General features: G+C 38.7%; 1 protein-coding gene across 5 annotated transcripts in view; it reads left to right on the forward strand.

The window, feature by feature from the left end:
- The window catches only part of LOC139478555 (choline transporter-like protein 1), a 260,716-nt gene that overhangs the window by 134,185 nt on the left and 106,419 nt on the right, over window positions 1-20,112 (forward strand). For 3 of the 5 annotated variants that reach the window (XM_071261061.1, XM_071261062.1, XM_071261063.1), the window contains one exon: window positions 14,589-14,709. The gene's annotated coding sequence lies outside the window, so the exon portion shown is untranslated. Of the gene's footprint in view, window positions 1-9,343; window positions 9,363-14,529; window positions 14,710-20,112 lie in introns of those variants that run through there. The other 2 variants (XM_071261065.1, XM_071261064.1) reach the window with 2 other exon arrangements.

Here is a 20,112-nt window from a genome sequence, read left to right on the forward strand (position 1 = left end):
GTGTTGGTTTTGGCTCCCTGGAGTGGATTCCGAAATCATCATGGTGAAATTAACGTGCATTGTTAGGAATGTGATAGAATTAGAAGGGATGCATTTCGGGTAGTCTGGTAATTGACAAGAACACATTTCGGGATGACATGTGCATAGTGCATCTTTTCAAAGGCCAGAATTACATCAACTTAAAGTAGGAGGTATTTTTGTTTTCCTGCCATTTGTATTATGGCATAGCCTTGAGATTTTTCACATCATTACAATTCAACTGATTCTCCTTTGCAAGATTTTTGCAAAGTAACATAAACAGATTGTTTGCCAATGTTTGGAATTGAGAAAGGCCAGGGTTCCATCTAACAAGCATATATTCCATCATGATAATTATTCTTATACAGAAAGGTTTTTCCAAAGCCACCAACTTTCTTTATAAATTTATTTTTAATCAAGAAGGCATCTTCCATCTGTTATGACAAAAGAGGTGTCTCCTACCTACTACCTCTTGCTTGAGTCAGGATTCCTCATGATCAGGAACTCTCGTCCCCAGCAATCTGTGCAGGTCGGAAGAGGCCCGTGAAGATCCGGGGTAGAATAGGTCTTTAGCAACCCATGCTTGCCATAAAAGGCGACTATGCTTGTTGTAAGAAGCGACTAACCGGATCGGGTGTTCAGGTTTGCTGACTTGGTTGATGAATGTCACTGTATCCTAATTGCATGGAACGATGCTCATGACATCAATCACTGGATTGTTTAGTCCAGATTCAATTATTTATAGATCGCTGTCATTTAGTTGGAATATTGCTGTGTGCGGCGTCAAACAACAAACAAACAAACATACACTCTTAGGTCCCCAGCAACCTATGCTGGTCATAAGAGCTGACTTCATAATTCAATACAACAATAAACATATATATGATAGAAACGATCTTCATCATCTTGGTTGAGGTGAACGCGAATAGCTGGAAAATTGCTGATGTGGCGTAAAACAATATTCATTCACTCATTCTTCGTTGAGGTGAAGACAGTACTGATGTAAATGAGATGTAGAGACCTCAGTAGTATAGTATATTGGTTATTAGGTCAATAACTAATATCTCCCTCGATGGAAGTTAAAAAGAAATATCTCTGTTGATATCTGACTCCCTGTCTTGTTTATCCTATGATAGATGTCATTTTTCTACTTCAACCAGAGGTAACGTAAGCATGATAAATCACAGCATGTCATTTTTTACAGGTGACAGTCATAATAGATAGGCCACTGAAATAGAACATTTTAATTTCATGACTGAAAAAATACTCTTCCATTTTTTCAAGCTTTGAACCATTTCAGGAAGTATTGTTATGTTCTCCTTCAGCTTTGTAATGCAAGTTTGAAGTAATTGCCTTTGAAATATTTGCTTGAACCTCAGGTCAAGAATGGCTGTATCAAACTGATTCAGAATAACATCAAGTTATACTTAGCCACCTACCCAAGGGTCTGTCTGAGAGATTGTAGGCATTACAAGGAAGAGAAAATACCAGTTACGATTTCTAAAAGGCTTTTTGTTGGAGAATAAGACACTAATTGAAGCAGGAGACACACAGTATCCAGATGCATCATGGGTAAAATGGAGGGATTTCCTCAGTAAGATTTGTAAGCTGTGCTGTATAATGTATCATTCTAGCGTGTCCTGTGGACAAGTAGATAAAAGCCTTTTGCCGCCTCTAAATAGATCAATGGTTTTTGATTGCGATAACAGTCTAACTATGGATAGCAAATTACTGTTGAATTCAGAGGTAGAATCTATGAAGGATCTCGTAATAGAATTCTGTCCAGTCAATGTTTGTTTTCTTTAGCTGGTGCTTTTGGAGGCAGTAGGGAAGTCCTGATGGCATAATTTTACGTTCTTTATTCCCAATCAATTTGGAGAATCACCAAGGGAGTATTTAGACTGTTGAGGGTGACCAGCCCAGTGACCGTTATATGGACAAGGGAGGGATTTGTGTAGCTTTGTTGGAAAAGCTTGGCAGGAAGTGTTTTTGATAATGGTGGATGTGGAAGCCTTGATTTGTCGAGAATCGCCTCGATGGTCGTCCTGAGCTCCACAAGTCAATAACAAATGTCGGTGAAAAGGCAGGCGTCGACCGCAAGGCCCTGCCTCTATCCGTCTTTAGGAAAGCGGGAAATTACCGATAGTTCAATAGGCACCAGATTTGGCTCGTGATCATCGAGACGGCACTCCCTCCCTGTTGATCATGGGTTCTATGCAAACAGATATCACAATTCATCCAAATCTAACTGGGTTTTGGATATTTGAGTCAAAATTCTGGGCTATGCTTAGTCAAATGGTAAAAAGCTCATGGTGGATTGACAATGAAGTGATCAAATATGCCGTGTTTATTCAGAATCCGGTGCTCAAGTGATTATTCAGACATTGGGAATAATTGTCTGTTTGAAAAACAGCACGATCGAAAGGAATTTTGGGCAAGTGGTCGATCACGGTATTAAAAAAGTCGCAAGGATTGAATATCAAGAAAGTCATAGTCAATTCTGTCCCCACATAAAAGGACCCTGGCTACTTCCCGAGAATATTATGTGTCTGAAATAGCAGCCAAAGTATCGATACCGTTTTCACCCAATGTTTGACCACTTTTGAATCAATCGAGTAATGCAACCCGTGTCGGAAGCACAACATCGCACTAAGACTGGTGTGTTTACGTCTCGTCTGAGAATCATCTTCTTTTCCAGTACAAAGAAACGGTAAAGTCTCACATGGTAATCAGTTTCGTTTCACAAGGTCTCATGCCTGGTTGACAGTCTGTTTCCGATCGATCTGTCTTACTCCTTTCTCATACATTTCACTTTGGATAGTTACTAAATATGGTCAAAACAGCCTGTAATAGTTTCAGGGTACATACAGAGAAAATGATGAAATAAAATGGGTTTCGGGAAATGTTGGTGCAGACGTTTCATCTTTGATTTAAGATTTTGCTGGCCTTCTATTGTTCCATTGATTCCATAGCAGTGTAAATATGCATGGGAAAGGTTTACCGTTGGCCGACTTGGCCCTGCTGCTACCAGCTTCATTGCACAGTCTATTAAACATGATCTACGTCTCCTCCAGCAGCAGAAGTTAAAAATACTGTATATTTTCTGTAATAGTCAGCATCCTACGAGCTGACTTTTGAACTTTTTTACCCCTTGCTCCCAGATAGGCATCAAGTTTTGGGGTCTAATCAATTTTTTTGATAAGCATTTCACCTGATGAATGGGGCATGACAGTCCAAGATCTGAAACAAGTGTTGGGTCTAATCAAGTCTTTGTTAGGCATTTCATCTGAAGAAGGGACAATACATTGTCCAGAAACGTTGTTACCAACATTACAGAAGTTGTTATCCATACACACTTCATGTGTTCAATGTTCGGGGTTCCATTTATGAAGAACTGGTTTGTTTGTTTTGCCATTTCAAAACAAATTATATGTTAAGTGGATCTAATGTAAAGAAATAAAAATATGATTATATTAAGTGTTCTTGTTGTCTTCTTAAGAAGCAACGGGAATAGGTGGTCAGGCTTGCTGACTTGGTTCATGCATGTCATTATATACCCATTGCATAGATCAATGCTTATGATGTCAATCACTGGATTGTCTGGCCTATAGACTCCATTATTTACAGACCTGCAATCATATAGCTGAAATATTGGTGAGAGCAATGTTACAACAACAACAAAATTAAAAATGTATTTATGATTTTAGTGTGCGTGGTTGTTGATCACTATAAGGAATACTCCAGCATTATCATGACGGGGATCTCCACATACAGGCTCACAGAGGTTCCCATGTCGGGAATTGAGCCTGGGTTTTCAACATTTTGAACAGTGAACACTTTAATCCCGACAGTTACCACATACTTGCTGGAATGTACAGTCTGAGACTGTTTCTCCTAGTTTACAGAGGCAACTTCTTCCCATTCTCATTAAAAGTTTCAGAAACTTTATGACTCTTTGCTTAAATGATTCTGTAACTTTCTTAACATAATTCGATAAGAACTTAATGATTATTTTAAGACTTCTTTAATTAAAAGTTACACATGGTGCAATAATTGTTGACAAGCTATTGATCAAGGGTTGCAATCCATCTATCTTGTGTAGTCGCAACCATATGAACACCTGTAAGTTTCAGAAGAGATGAGAAAGCAATGTCTCTGAATTTCAAACTTGGATTTCGACTTAACTAGCTAATTTGGCAAGGAGATTTGTTTTTTACGCCAACTGAGCATGCACACGAAGTGGAGGATTTTAAAAAAGCTAAAAAACCAACAAACTAAAAAGAGAAGTTCAATTTCAAAACATTGATTCCCATGGCGACAAGGTTTGACTCCCATACTGCTTAAAATTAGAAGTTAATTCAACTTCATTTGCTTCCTCCTCAAACAATGAAATTGATTCTCGTACATTTCAAGTGTTCATTGCATGTGGAAGGTCCTTGTGGGGATTGGGAAGTCAGGGGGCCCTCTCACTGGTGCATGATTAAATACACTGGAACATGATATGTTGTGCTTAGCAGCAATAGATGTTGCGGTAAGGAGAGTAGCATTGGCTTCAAGTTTATTTAATTTTAGGTTGAGATAGATGTTTTAGAAATTCATCATCTTCAAAATAAAGGGTACTCCTCTGATTGTTGTTGTTTATGAGAGTGTCGAGTATTGGTTTTGGGTTGAGATATCACATTTTGCCAGTCATTTTGGTCTGTTTATTTTGAAAAGGAAATCGATTAAGGACTATCTAACGTGGTGAGCTGTTGCTCTAAGTTTGTATATTATTGTAGAGGTCCAGACTGGGGAGTACCCCGGAAGGACAATGTTCAATGATTACAGGGAATTGGGCTGAGTTGAAAGCAAACAACGCTGAATATGCTATGTAGTGCTTTGAATGCTAACAGCCAAAATATATCACACATGTGGAATTAACTATATTGGCTTTTGTTGGATTATATTGTTGGGTTTTGGATGTGTGTCCGCCTCTGTGAGCGGAAGGTTTAATCCCCGTTCATGTTATACGTATAGATGTTAAAAGATGGTACTTGTTGTTATCCTGCCTGATGCTCGGCATGAAGTGGCTAAAAGAAGGACTGGTCGGTTGGTCGGAGTCAGTATACCGTGTTGAGTGTGATATCCATGTTAAACTGTGGCATGGTATCTCAGCTGGCTGGCCCTTTAAAACCAGCATTCGTCTGGACTAGTACAAGCAGCCACACCTCACCTCACTTGATAAAGGTCACATGTGTTCTGTGTTTGTGGTAAGAACCCACTATAGAGGACCAGGTGGTTGGGGAAGAAAGAACCCATGTGTTCTGCGTTTGTGGTAAGAACCCACTATAGAGGACCAGGTGGTTGGGGAAGAAAGAACCCATGTGTTCTGTGTTTGTGGTAAGAACCCACTATAGAGGACCAGGTGGTTGGGGAAGAAAGAACCCATGTGTTCTGTGTTTGTGGTAAGAACCCACTATAGAGGACCAGGTGGTTGGGGAAGAAAGAACCCATGTGTTCTGTGTTTGTGGTAAGAACCCACTATAGAGGACCAGGTGGTTGGGGAAGAAAGAACCCATGTGTTCTGTGTTTGTGGTAAGAACCCACTATAGAGGACCAGGTGGTTGGGGAAGAAAGAACCCATGTGTTCTGTGTTTGTGGTAAGAACCCACTATAGAGGACCAGGTGGTTGGGGAAGAAAGAACCCATGTGTTCTGTGTTTGTGGTAAGAACCCACTATAGAGGACCAGGTGGTTGGGGAAGAAAGAACCCATGTGTTCTGTGTTTGTGGTAAGAACCCACTATAGAGGACCAGGTGGTTGGGGAAGAAAGAACCCATGTGTTCTGTGTTTGTGGTAAGAACCCACTATAGAGGACCAGGTGGTTGGGGAAGAAAGAACCCATGTGTTCTGTGTTTGTGGTAAGAACCCACTATAGAGGACCAGGTGGTTGGGGAAGAAAGAACCCATGTGTTCTGTGTTTGTGGTAAGAACCCACTATAGAGGACCAGGTGGTTGGGGAAGAAAGAACCCATGTGTTCTGTGTTTGTGGTAAGAACCCACTATAGAGGACCAGGTGGTTGGGGAAGAAAGAACCCATGTGTTCTGTGTTTGTGGTAAGAACCCACTATAGAGGACCAGGTGGTTGGGGAAGAGAGAACCCATGTGTTCTGTGTTTGTGGTAAGAACCCACTATAGAGGACCAGGTGGTTGGGGAAGAAAGAACCCATGTGTTCTGTGTTTGTGGTAAGAACCCACTATAGAGGACCAGGTGGTTGGGGAAGAAAGAACCCATGTGTTCTGTGTTTGTGGTAAGAACCCACTATAGAAGACCAGGTAGTTGGGGAAGAAAGAACCCATGTTTTCTGTGTTTGTGGTAAGAACCCACTGTAGAGGACCAGGTGGTCGGGGAAGAGAACCCATGTGTTCTGTGTTTGTGGTAAGAACCCAGACCAGATGTCAGTGTGTGTTTACATGTATATAAGCATGTGGCGCTGAGCCCATTTCTAGTATTGCTGGGAAATTGTTAAAAGCGGTGTAAAATCCTCCTCACTCACTCACTCACTCACTCACTCACTCACTCACTCACTCACAGTGAAGGATTGGGCCAAAGTAATCTGTAACACATACAAGATGAATGTCCAGCATAATAAGTTACATAATACTCACTTTAGCACAAGCTTGCTGTCATGTGATACTTAATTAACTGAAAACTGACACATTGTTGCTTCTAAGCAAAGACATTGACATTTTGAAAATACTTTTAACCGAGATGAAATACCAAGCTGAGATATGTAAGCACATGGATTAGTTTCGCTTGCAGCACTCATGTCTGTCATATGAACTGGTTGCAGTATTATTGTCAATCTCCAAATTCGAAATATTAAACTTCTTTTCTGTGTGATATGAACACTTTGTAACCACAAAACACATCACTAAGCAGCTTCATGACTGTAATAGAAGCAGGACATGTTTCTGAATGTTGTAAATTTGGATTACAGACATCGTAAATTTCATTTCATTGCTTGCCCACAAGAGATGCGTCGCAATGTGAGAGTAACAGGTTTCATAACAGATCTTGAACTGATGATTGGAAACAGATACCATGAGACCGAGAAAGAATTAGATCTTCACAAGTTTCTCCCTGAAAATCATAGAACAGCAAATATGACAGTCTTGGTTGCAAGGGTAAATTTGCTGAAATTTGGTTACCATGGAAGTCTGCGTACTCGGAGAGAATTGTTTGCTCAATGACATCAGATGCGTGCCAGTAAGAAATGCGGGTATGAGCTTTTGGATACTTTCTGACGTCTATATTTGGTTTTCATGGGTTTTCATTTGGAAGGTAAAAGATTAGATTCTGAGTTAAAATCTTTAAAGTCAAGGACCACATCAAAATGTGGAACAGATATTTATCCATGACATTTCAAAATGTAATAATAAAATTCTGATGGAAAAATCAAAAAATGAATTATTGATGCGAAATTGGTGATTTGATCAATTGTTAAACAAATAATCTGGACATATGAAAGTGTGAAAAGTTATTAATAATGACAAAATAATGAAAAATGTACAGTACTGTATATTACAGCTTGATTTCTTGTAATGAAATATTACTAAAAATATGATTTCATATCAGGGAATATTGCAGCCACCAAATTAATAATATTAATCATTTTCATATATATATAAATCATATCCTTTTGCTGTCACTGTCAATCAATTAGTCGCCTAACCTGATTACTGATAAACTGATACAAAGTATAATCACTGATCTAATTTGTTCAGCTCAGGAAGTGGCTAAATCTCTTTGATAAGGTTATTTGTTGGCTGATCAGTAATATTCCTATCTAGGATAATGATTTGAAGGTCAATATTTCATTGACTAATCCACACGTTTATTACTTTCAATGGTTAGTCTATGAATTAGGCATGAACAGTGTCAGGGAAGCTGTACAATATTTGGAATCTGATCTGGAGGGAGGATCCTGTTGGTGTTTGTTAATCATGTTAGAAGGCTTCAGTGATGGCGCTGCTCCTGTGCAGGCAAGATATGGTGTAGTGATGTGTAGCAGAGGGGAGTCAGTTACTAAGGCAGCATCTGTAGCTGGGGGTGTGGGGGAGTGGTTGGTGTGGGTGTCTGTCACTGTCTGGGTTTGATGCTGGTCACATAAGTTGAGGCTTATAAAACAACCTTGCCAGTCTGTTCCTTTTTCTCTTCTTGAGGCATATAAAACAACCTTGCCAGTTTGTTACTTTTTCTCTTCTTGAGCCATATAAAACAACCTTGCCAATCTGTTACTTTTTCTCTTCTTGAGGCATATAAAACAACCTTGCCAGTCTGTTACTTTTTCTCTTCTTGAGGCATATAAAACAACCTTGCCAGTCTGTTACTTTTTCTCTTCTTGAGGCATATAAAACAACCTTGCCAGTCTGTTACTTTTTCTCTTCTTGAGGCATATAAAACAACCTTGCCAATCTGTTGCTTTGTTCTCTTCTTGAAGCTTATAAAACCACCTTGCCAATCGGTTATGTTTTTTCAATTGAGGCTTATAAAACAACCTTGCCAATTGGTTATTTTGTCTCTTTTTGAGGCTTATAAAAGGGGCGGTTGGGTAGCCTAGTGGTTAAAGCGTTCGCTCATCACGCCGAAGACCCGGGTTTCGATTCCCGACATGGGTACAATGTGTGAAGCCCATTTCTGGTGACCCCCGCCGTGATATTGCTGGAATATTGCTAAAAGCGGCGTAAAACCATACTCACTCACTCACTCACTCACTCACACACTGAGGCTTATAAAACAACCTTTGCATTCAGTTACGCCTCTTGAAGCTCATGAAACAACTTTGGCAATCTGTTACTTTTTCTCTTCTTAAGAAAAGTCTTATAAAACAACCTTGCCAATTAGTTATTTTTTCTCTTCTTGAAACTTAAAACAACCTTTGCATTCAGTTACGCCTCTTGAGGCTCATGAAACAACCTTGCCAATCTGTTACTTTTTCTCTTCTTAAGGCTTATAAAACAACCTTGCCAATCTGTTATTTTTTCTCTTCTTAAGGCATATAAAACAACCTTGCCAATCTGTTATTTTTTCTCTTCTTAAGGCTTATAAAACAACCTTGCCAATCTGTTATTTTTTCTCTTCTTAAGGCTTATAAAACAACCTTTGCAGTCAGTCATTCATCTTGAGGCTTATAAAACAACCGTGCCATTCAATCTCTTTTTTGTCTGAATCCCTCATCATCCCCTCTTCCAGTCACTGTCTTACATCCCCATCAGGATCTGGAAACAACCTACCTACCCACTCATGCAAGCACGCCCTCACGCACGCCCACGCCCACGCCCACGCCCACGCCCACACCTAAGGTAGTTATGATGCTGGTGTCAGTGTGTACCCCAAGTACATGAGTGATAGCAGCACGAGATGCTGTTTGTCTGCAACCTGATGCCTGGGGGTCTCAGTAAGACATTTGCACTCATCTTTCATCAAACAGATTGCTTTGAAAAAAAACCCAACCAATCTGCGCTCTTTCTCTCTCTATTATAGATAAGATAATGCCATTTTTTTTAAGAAAGTTGAAAACTTCAGCCTTTACAAAAAAAAATAATATGACACTTGAAAGTGAGCTTTTTCAAATATTTGATATGAAAATTAATTCCAGGACCAATTTATTACAGAGCATCTTGGCCGTAGTCCCTCTTGGGGCAGAACACTTGTATAATTAACTATCCTTTGTTCAGCCAAATATGTCTCGCTTCCCCATGGTTAAGTCAGCAGCCAGAGGCGCAGATTTGTCCCAGTCGGGATTCAACCCCAGTCTGTATTTTTAAGGACCCTACATCCATCTTAGACTCAAGGTGGAAGGAAGATTCAACTTGAACGTTCTATCACAAACCCTGGTTTCCTCTGCAGGAATGAAGAGAATGGTGATAATTTGGCATCATTACAAGTTGCAAGGAAAAATGTCAAAATGGGAAATCCTGATTTGGAGGCACTGGCGATTTATTGATCGATGGGGAGACAGGTTTGTCAGCACAGGAGCACTGTACATGTGGAGGACCTAGTCAAAAGCGAAGTCCTTTTTGTGAGAGGAAGGGTCTTTTGTATATATCTGTTATATTCGCCTGTTGTCATATCCTTCATATTCACCTATTGTCATATCTATTATATCCATCTGTATGTATCTGCTATACAAGTCTGTGGCCAGTAATTGTTTCAGACAGGGCATTATTGCTGTAAGCTGCTTACAAATGGCTATGAAATGTTGGGAGATGTAGGTGTTTGTGGAGACATCAATTTTGGTCAAATTGAGTGATGGGAGTTGTTAGATTCTGAGATAAGGAACTGGTTCTGTTCAGTTTTGTGGAGGAGTTCTTCGGAGACCAAGGACGTAATTTGTTCCATTTATACTGCAATCAGTGGAAGTCTTGCCTGGAGCTAAGTGGTTAGGGATGTGATTGGTCACAAAGCTTTCTGGACATCTGAAGATTCGTGTGTGCATTATTTTCTTTATGTGTACTCTTGGCTGACATTATTATAATACAGTGTTGTATCATATACATGGTTGACAGTTTTCAAAATGACTTCATGATTTTTATATCAAAGGTTATAATTTATGTTAGTCAGTTACTGTCATTTTGTATCGTATCAGCACAGTGTCAAAATAGTCAAGTGCTGATTGAGAGCACCAGCTATAATCCACAACCCCCCGATATAATAACAAACAGCCAATTCTCTTATTGTGATCATCTGAATCTGATTTCAGTAGGCTCTTTTGATATGACAAACATAGCTTCCGGGGACTTGTTCTGCCACAGGGAGGCCTAGAAGTTTCTGGTGTCCACTATGTTGATAGTGCTGGAATATTGCTAAAAGCGGCGTAAAACTATATTCACTCCCTCACTTAACCACAGGGTCGAACATATGGAAACATATGGAAAGTTGAAGTCATCCCTCTTGTCATAGTCTTGTGGATACTTTATTGTCACTCTGAATCTTTTAGCATAGATCTCAATATGAAACAGATGAGGTGGTTTCACTGCTCTCTTTTATTTCTAGTTCAGGTGGATAAATCAGTGGAAGTTTTATTCAAAGATGTCATTTAAGTATGCATTGTGTATGACACGACACTGAAGAATACTTGATTCTGATTGGTTAAAATGGGGTATCAAATTTCCATTTGATGCATCTGAGCGGTTCAAATTTCCATTTGATACCTCAAAATTAAGCCTAATTATGCTGTGCATATGAATTTATCAATTTCATCTGCCGATAAGCCATCAAAACTGTACTGTTCACAAAAGTGCTTGGTTCTAAATTATAATGATAGGTATCGAAACTACACTAAGACGAACTCAAATTTCAAAACAGGTTTATCTCTTGATAAAGCTGGAAGTTTGACTTCAGTAGGGTGGTGGGGCGCCTTTGTCAGTCCGATAACCCAGGTTAAGTTTTAACATGGATACAATGTGTGGTACAATGGCAGGAATATTCTTAACAGGACACAAGCCATCACAGAGTTTAATACAGCGCTAGGTTCTGTTGCATGACCCATACATGGACATACTGATAGATACCAAATAATGATAAAGAACATGGCTCCCGTTGTCTTGATGTCAAATTTGACTGATGCCAAAGTGTATCAGGCAGGTGTTCTCTGGGTCATGAGTCAGGGTCTGTGACAGACTCTAGGCATTGGCTCAGTACACATGCTTGTGCAAGAAGTTGAATGCAGGAATGCATATATATGTGTGTGATAAAGTTTTCAATAATACATGACTATAGATACAAGGTAACTACTCAATCGGTTCAGGAGGGCAATTACCAGTTTGGTATATATATGCTTCCGGAATGAATATGACTGAATTATGACCGTTCCCTTCTCGGACATATGTGAGGGATTTGTGGATTTGATGCTTTCAACACTTTGTATTTTGATAGGTGTGGTCTCATTATTGCATTACATTTTTTAGTGTTGAGCTAATTGAAAACTTGCTGATTTTCTTCTTCATAATTAAATTTTACAAATCTTAGATGTAAACTTTCAATGAACATTCTACAGGTCTGCACCCAATCTTTGCAGTTTGTATTCAATATTGATAGAAATTCATCATGTTACCATGGCAACTGTCACATTTTTGGAAAATTCAAATTAGTTTTGACAATCACATCATTCAATTAATTTCAATTATGTTTCTAATTTGACAATATTTTCAGCATTTTTAGTCATCAAGGGATATTTTACTTCAATCCTTTCACACACATGTTGATGAAAATTGAATATCAATTTAAAAATTGGCTTTAACAAAAAACATTCGGGTAAGTCACTTTGAAATCTTTTGTTTTGTCACAAACTCTCTGTCATCTTACAAATATGATTTTTCTGATTAAATTTTTTAGACAATCTGTATATGGACTTAACAATTCTTTTAAAAAGTCAAATGAAATGTGCCAGGTTTGGTTAATAGTATTTGATAAAAATAAGTCCGCATTTGGTTTACTTAATCATAAATCCATCAGTGCATCAGTACATGTTCCCCAAATAAAGATATTTGAATTCCATATGTTTCCGTGTCGACCTCTCTGGGAGGTCTAGTCAGTAGAAAGGAGAAGACCCTTTAAGCTCTGCAGGGTTCGCGTAAATGTTAGCGGTGGTAGAAATCTTAAATAAGACCTTCCTAATCTACGGCACATCCTCCTTTTTCTAACTATGCCAGATATAGCTGCTCCACTCAACATGATTGAAACGCAATCAGCAAGTGCTAATGAGGTTGACAATTTAGGACAATTTTTGGATCTAATGAACGCAAGAAGGTAGCATTTTGCCTAATCAGTTCAGCAGCCCGCCGCAGAAATACAAGCCTAGCATCGGGCGAATGTCCGTAATGAACACAACCGTTCATTAGTGAGTCGTCAGTTTCATCTTGAATTCGATCCACCATGTTCATTTCATCGGCACCTTTCATTAGTGTACCTGAGATCGCACGGCACTGCAAGTGCATTGTGGGTAATCACTCCCGAATCAATAGTCAAATGTCAACACGCGTACCACAGTCCAATTAAAGACGACCCTTTGGCTCCTCTTCAGACCCAAGGAGGCCGAGGAGAAATTTGAAATACATGGCATCAGTCTGAAATGAAATGGGTGTCCTCAGCGTAGGTTGTAATAGACGTGAACAGTGTGAGGTAATATGGCTCATTAAAGTGGGGACCTTCCGCATCGGTTATGGATAATGATGCTGACCTGATTGTATTCAAGTACCAGTAAGGTGGAAGTCATGCACACAAGAGTATGGTCAAGGACTGTGATCGTTAATATTTGTTGCATTACTGTTAACTGCTTTTGTTTGATTAAATATTGACAGAGAAGGAGGGGCCACGATTCGCTGTGCAGAGTTGCGTCCCTTTGGTACGCCAGAAACCTATGATTGTGGGTTCAAATCCTGGTTCACTCCGATTATGTTTCTAGGTTTGTCAGCACCATACCTGTCCTCGTGGGTTTCACCGAAGTGGTAAACGTCTGAGACCTGCATCACTTCGGGCTTTCCTTCCACATTAAGCTCACACGCCACGATATAATTGTAATACTGTTAAAAGCGGCGTTAAACCCAAATCACTCATTCACTCACAGAGAAGGTAAACCAATGGTTGATGATGTGAGCATAGATAAATGGTTTTGGGGTATTATGACACACATCTTGCTTCATTCCTTGTCTATGGGATAATTTACAGAACTGTAATATGGTTATCAGAAATAAGATAAAATAAATATGCAAGAACATGTTTGCAAGTGATCACTTAATGATATGTTCAGAATTGTGAAATCGCAAAAAAAACACATGATATCTTGGTATTTTAGAAGCAACCATCAAGAATCATACACATTCACACGTGTTGTTTACAGACATTGGAGAACCAGTACACCTTGAAGAGGTTAATTGGAGTTGAACTGTATTTAAAACATCTATTCTGTCATCAGAGTGTGGCTGTGGTTGTTTTGAGTGCACATTATAGTTTACTGTCAACAAAGAATAACCATTACAGCATTTCCCGATAGTATGATAAATACGCAAACTCAGCTATTAAAATAGTGTTTTAGAACATGCTTTATACAAAACCAATTTTCTCCTGTCTAAGCTTTTAGATCCAATTTGTAACTCTATTAATGATGCCAGCATCATCCAAGATGCAAAGGATGTTTGAGTTCACAGGATGGAAAATTTATTGTGGGAAATGCAGAGCTTTTAGTGATGTTATTTTAACATACCAAACTGAATTAAAACATTTTATTTTTGAGTCAAGTGCAACAAAGACGTTGTCGTTGACAACACCTCCATCCTGATATTGAATAGAAGCAACATACCCAGTCATCTTCCTGCATCATCGCCAATATCAGAAATCATCGAAGCCATGTCAGTTGCATGAAGCACACGTGTTGTACATTGATGGTACATGACTTAATTAGCACAGTTTACTGTTAAACGTGGACATTGTTGACATTGAAGAGATGTAAATACTCATTTCATTTTTCAGCCATATCTTTGATTTTTCTCTCGGCTTTTCTGAATTAATGTCTTTCTCTGTTTGAACAGTCTACTATGACACTTCATTAGCGGCGTACTTGTCGACCCATTCCACGCTTGTTTCACGGAATCAATATCGACAATCATACTCGTCCGTCGACACTGTTTGATCATCTCTACACCCAAGTCAGTAAGTATTGTCTTTACTTCTGTAAGAACATTGTGGTCATATGTCGAAAAGCTGTTTGAAGAGAATCCGCAGATCACCGATCAGGGCCGCAGAGTGCTGTTGAGAAGGATTCTTCATACATGCCAAGTAGTAGCTGGGCGTTGGTATTTTCATGTTACCTGTCATGTGCGTTGAAAGTTGGTACTGAAATAGACGCTGTATTGACTGATTCATCAATTGCATTATAGAAAAAATATGTCTCTTTTAGTATGCCCATTTCTGGAACTATACAAGTTTTGTCAAATTATTTTTCTCACAAATACTTCTTTTAATACCCTACTTTTATTACATATAGCCATAAATCCTGTAATTTGGCTATCATCATACAATAAAATCCTATACATTTTCAACAGATGTCCCCTTTGCTGTCAGCCATTCAAGATTGTCTTTAGGGAAACCCTATCTCACAGTCAAGAGATGTCTGTTGACATTCTAAAGGAACTGACGGATTTCACGAACTATTTTTTTGGTCCTATCTGTTTGCTGTATATATTCTGTACATTTGCTTATAATGAACTACGACTATAACAATTTAAAATTAATGGTCCCTTTGAGTTCGTTATAACCGTAGTTTACTGTAATGTGATGACAGCCTAAATACAGGATTCATGGCTCTGTATCATGTAACCTATACACAATGATAACTTTTGTTTGATATATATATTATATATTTGTTCAAGTGTTGAGTCTTCAGGCAAAATTAACATGAATTGACAAGTGTTAACAATTATCATGATTATTTTAAATTAATAGATGTCATACTTAAAAAATATATTAAATACAACTTGGTGAATTGATGAACATAATCAAGAAGCATTAGTTGTTTTTATCGTTCAGGTATTTTAAAGTCTTTTGTACATTAGGCACATCAAAGGACAATGGGTATCTTGGGCTTGAGATGAAACCTGTGTGCAACTGATGCTCGATTCATTTATGTACATACCGCGCTGAGCTGTAGGTCCGACATCATAGTCAGAAAAACTCATGCTTCTTATCTGCAACAAGGAGACACAGGTGCTTCAGTGGTCTTATACAAGATGCTGCAGCTTTTTGCAGAGTTGTGTCCCTTTCCTGTCAAGACTCTCAGTTACAATCCTTGGTTTGTCAGAACCAGGTGATTCCTAGGGATCTATGGACCTATGGACCTATGCATGGACCTGTGCTGGTCGTAAGAAGGGACTTAATGGATTAAGTGATCAGTCTCTGTGACTTGGTTGATGGTGTCTGTGTACTTTATGGCATGGATTGTTGCTCATGAGATCAATCACTGGATGTCTGATTCAGTCTCTACATCAAATAGCTGGAATATTGTCAGTGCGGCTTGAACAACAAACGCTCACACAGAAACAGCTAGGTCATGCTCATGAGCCTTAAAATATTTCACATCTTCAAGCAGTTTTACTAAGGGCTGTCCTCCAAATTGTAAAATGATCTTTATGATAAGACATATCCTAATGCTATTAAAAACTATATTTAACCTCAAAGTTACACACTCATATTAAACCGAATTTTGGTCAGTGTTATTTATTTAATTGATTGATATTTTGAGGTATATGACTGTGCAATCTCCTGGCTGAAGTTTTCATTAACATCACAATATTTCCGTGGTTTTTCATATTGAACCGTATGGGCTTTATGATTCCTAATAACAGTCACTTGGTTGGTTTGTTGTTTAACGCCGCATTCAGCAATAATCGAGTCTGGACCAGACAATCCAGTGATTAAAATCATGAAAATCATGAGCATCGATCCAAATAGCGAGCCTGACCACCCGATCCCGTTAGTCGCCTCTTACGACAAGCATAGTCACCTTATAGTCATTATGATTACAGATTTGTGATATCTTAAAAACTTAATCTACATACTTTTGTATTTAAGGGAGGAACATACTGGTATATGTTTATGAATGGACTGCTTGGTGGACAGAATGGTCCACAGTTGCTTCGTGTCAGAGTCCTCACTCCACTCCTCCTCAGGGAGTTCCTCCCACAAAAGCAGCTTTTTAGGAATAGCTGGGGATTGACACAGTCTGTTCCAGGACTTCTCAACAGTTGCTTCGTGTCAGGGTCCTCACTCCTCTCCTCCTAAGGGAGTTCCTCCCACAAAAACAGCATATTAGGAATGGCTGGGCATTGACACAGTCTGTTCCAGGACTTGTCAACAGTTGCTTCATATCAGAGGCCTCGCTCCACTCCTCCTTAGGGAGCTCCTCCCACAAAAGCAGCTTTTTAGGAATAGCTGGGGATTGACACAGTCTGTTCCAGGACTTCTCAACAGTTGCTTCGTGTCAGGGTCCTCACTCCACTCCTCCTAAGGGAGTTCCTCCCACAAAAACAGCATATTAGGAATGGCTGAGCATTGACACAGTCTGTTCCAGGACTTGTCAACAGTTGCTTCATATGAGAGGCCTGGATCCACTTCTCCTTAGGGAGTTCCTCCCACAAAAACAGCATATTAGGAATGGTTGGGCATTGACACAGTCTGTTCCAGGACTTCTCAACAGTTGCTTCGTGTCAGGGTCCTCACTCCACTCCTCCTTAGGGAGTCCCTCCCACAAAAGCAGCTTTTTAGGAATGGCTGGGCATTGACACAGTCTGTTCCAGAACTTGTCAACAGTTGCTTAATATCAGAGTCCTCACTCCACTCCTCCTTAGGGAGTTCCTCCCACTAAAGCAGCTTTTTAGGAATAGCTGGGGATTGGCACAGTCTGTTCCAGAACTTCTCGTTGTCTTAATTTGTCACATGGGTATGGCAGAGCATAGTGCATTTGCATTTTTAGCTGACATATAATGTCAGTGTCATTTTATGAGTGCTGTGTTAAACAACAACAACCAACCAAATCTGATGACAAACACGGGTACAGGGGGATATCCAACTGTGACTGCCCTCTGTGTAGTCAGGAACATTCACAGCTAACTGGAAAGGTTGGGAACTCGTTTACGATAGCTAGAAAATACAGAGAATTACTAGAGAACTTTGCAATATGAATAGGTGCCTTCGATTGGACTGCTCTTGTAAAATTGGCATTAAACTGATTTTCTGGTCGCCCATTACGCGGCACACTGGAGTTGGCGTGGATGAATACCACATAACTGTTGCAATATAATGTCTTCAACTTTCTTAAAGGGGTAAAAGTTTGTTTATGTTGGCTTTGCTTGTTTTCTTTCATTGGTAATGTATTTTGAAACACAATACGCCTCAAGTGTGTTGGATTGATAAAGGTTCATCACTTAAATCTGTATTTTTAGAAATAACTGTAAACATGCATACTGTGTGGTATTTTTCTCCAAGTTTGATTGAGTATTTGTCCTCATGGTTTAACAATTTACATTGTTTAGTGTTTTTCCTTTTTAAGAATTTGAGATGATATTTGCCAGAAACAAATGGCATCATGACATTGTCCTGTTTTGATCAACTTTTGATTGGACGTTTTGTATTAATACAAAATTGAAAAATATCTTTTGGACAATTAGTCTGTGCCCTAGAAAATCTGACACCCTGAAGATATTTAAACAGTTGAGAATTCTTTGTGCGTATGGAATAAGATTATAACATTTCCTTTCGTAAAGTTTGACACTTTCTCTTTTTGTCTGGTTTATTGCCAAAAAGCATTTTTAATGCCAAGAATGTGAAATATTAACAGGAATGATGAAAGAAGTAATTTCGAGGAAGTAAACGAGTCTCCTGATCCTTGTAATAAAGCATGAAAGTCCTATCACCTGTCAATGTTCATTTAAGGAATGTCTGCATTTTTTTTTTTCTAATCAAATGTGGGTTTCAGCGCATGATAAACGTCATGGTATTTGGCTGAAAAGTTAATTAACGCTGACAGATCAATAATGAACAAGGTATTTCTGATCGCATACCTGTCCAAGAGTATTTACATACAGGACAATACTCAGGTCTTGGAGGCAATCACAGCCGGAAAGGCGGAATTGTCCCACAGATGAGTTCCGTGTGTGTGTGTTGGACTCATCAAAACGGCGTTTGTTGTCCAGTGAACGAGTTTCTGTGTGTGTGCATTACCTCGCTCTAACAACAAATATTGCCTAAGCGAAGCATTAGACATGTAAATGGTTGGTCCTGCATATATTGATTATAAACAAGTAGGCGATGGAGGCTGCTAATGATAAACCATTATGATCCTTGAGCTCAGATTCAGCGCCAAAATTAACGCGACATTTACAAGCAAAGCACCACTATTTTCTAATCGGCTTTGGGAAACAGGAAGCTTTTATTCCATCACAACAAAAGCTATCCTCTCTCAAAGTCATGTGCTTCGTTGTTTTCAGAGGGAATTTCTCGTTAATTGACCATTTCATGAAAGTGATGGTTTAAAAGGGCGCCAACCCATCGACGCCCAGCAGAGCAAATCAGGTGTTTATAGATCTCATCTCAACTTTGGTCTGTCGCTAGTGATGAGAGAACATACATTTCTTACGTCCTGCCTTCAGTGAATTATTAATTCCATGAGGTAATTTCACAGGAGGGTGCCATTGCTTCAATAATCTTTGAAAGCACTTTAATCTTTAAAGAGTTCATATAAGGATTTATGTGTGCTATGAATTGACAACTTAGTCAGGATTAACTCATTGTGAAGAAAAAAGTCAAAGAGTAATATACACATCCAATTATAACCTTCATGATTAAGTCCATAATTTGTGCAAACATTCCCTAAGATGTAATTATTTCTGAAAATGGAAAGTAAGACTGAATTATGAAATTTTGAATTTTTGATTGTTGGAAAGTTGTTTTTTGAATTGAGTTGATGGTAAGAAAAGATATTACATTCCCCTGACAAGATGTAATTATTTCTGATAATGGATTCATAAAAAACAAATCACAGAAAGAAATGGATAAATTTGATCGTAAGAATAAATTTTGAAATTTTGAATTTTGATCCTTGGAAATCATTTTCTTTGAGTTGAGTTGATGGATTTAGAAGTTACAGTGTTCTTTAAGAAGAACTTCCAAATTGTTGGGAATACACTAATTGAAACTGTCATGGGCAAACATAAGTCTGGAAACAATCGCTGGTGTTACACAGGATGTAAATTTCTTTCCCATTTTTAGCAAAAAAGTTCTTGATGACTTGACAGTTGCATGTTGACTCTTGCAAACAGTTAAAAATGAGTTTTCTTCCCAAATTATGCCCAAAGCAGGAAGTGTAATCACTATGTACATCAAAGAGGCATCAATGTAAAGGAAATGATCTATCATAAGACATTTCTCGCATAAATAAAACAATCTACTTTTAAAAGTTAAAAGTTAATAGTTAAATTTTTATAATGAATTCACTATAATAAAATTGGCATATAATACAAGATGCAGAATACTAGATACTTGATACCATAACAAAGGAAA

Source organism: Haliotis cracherodii, unplaced genomic scaffold, assembly GCF_022045235.1.
Source record: "Haliotis cracherodii isolate W230 unplaced genomic scaffold, xgHalCrac1.p SCAF_4, whole genome shotgun sequence".
Lineage (NCBI taxonomy): Eukaryota > Metazoa > Mollusca > Gastropoda > Lepetellida > Haliotidae > Haliotis > Haliotis cracherodii.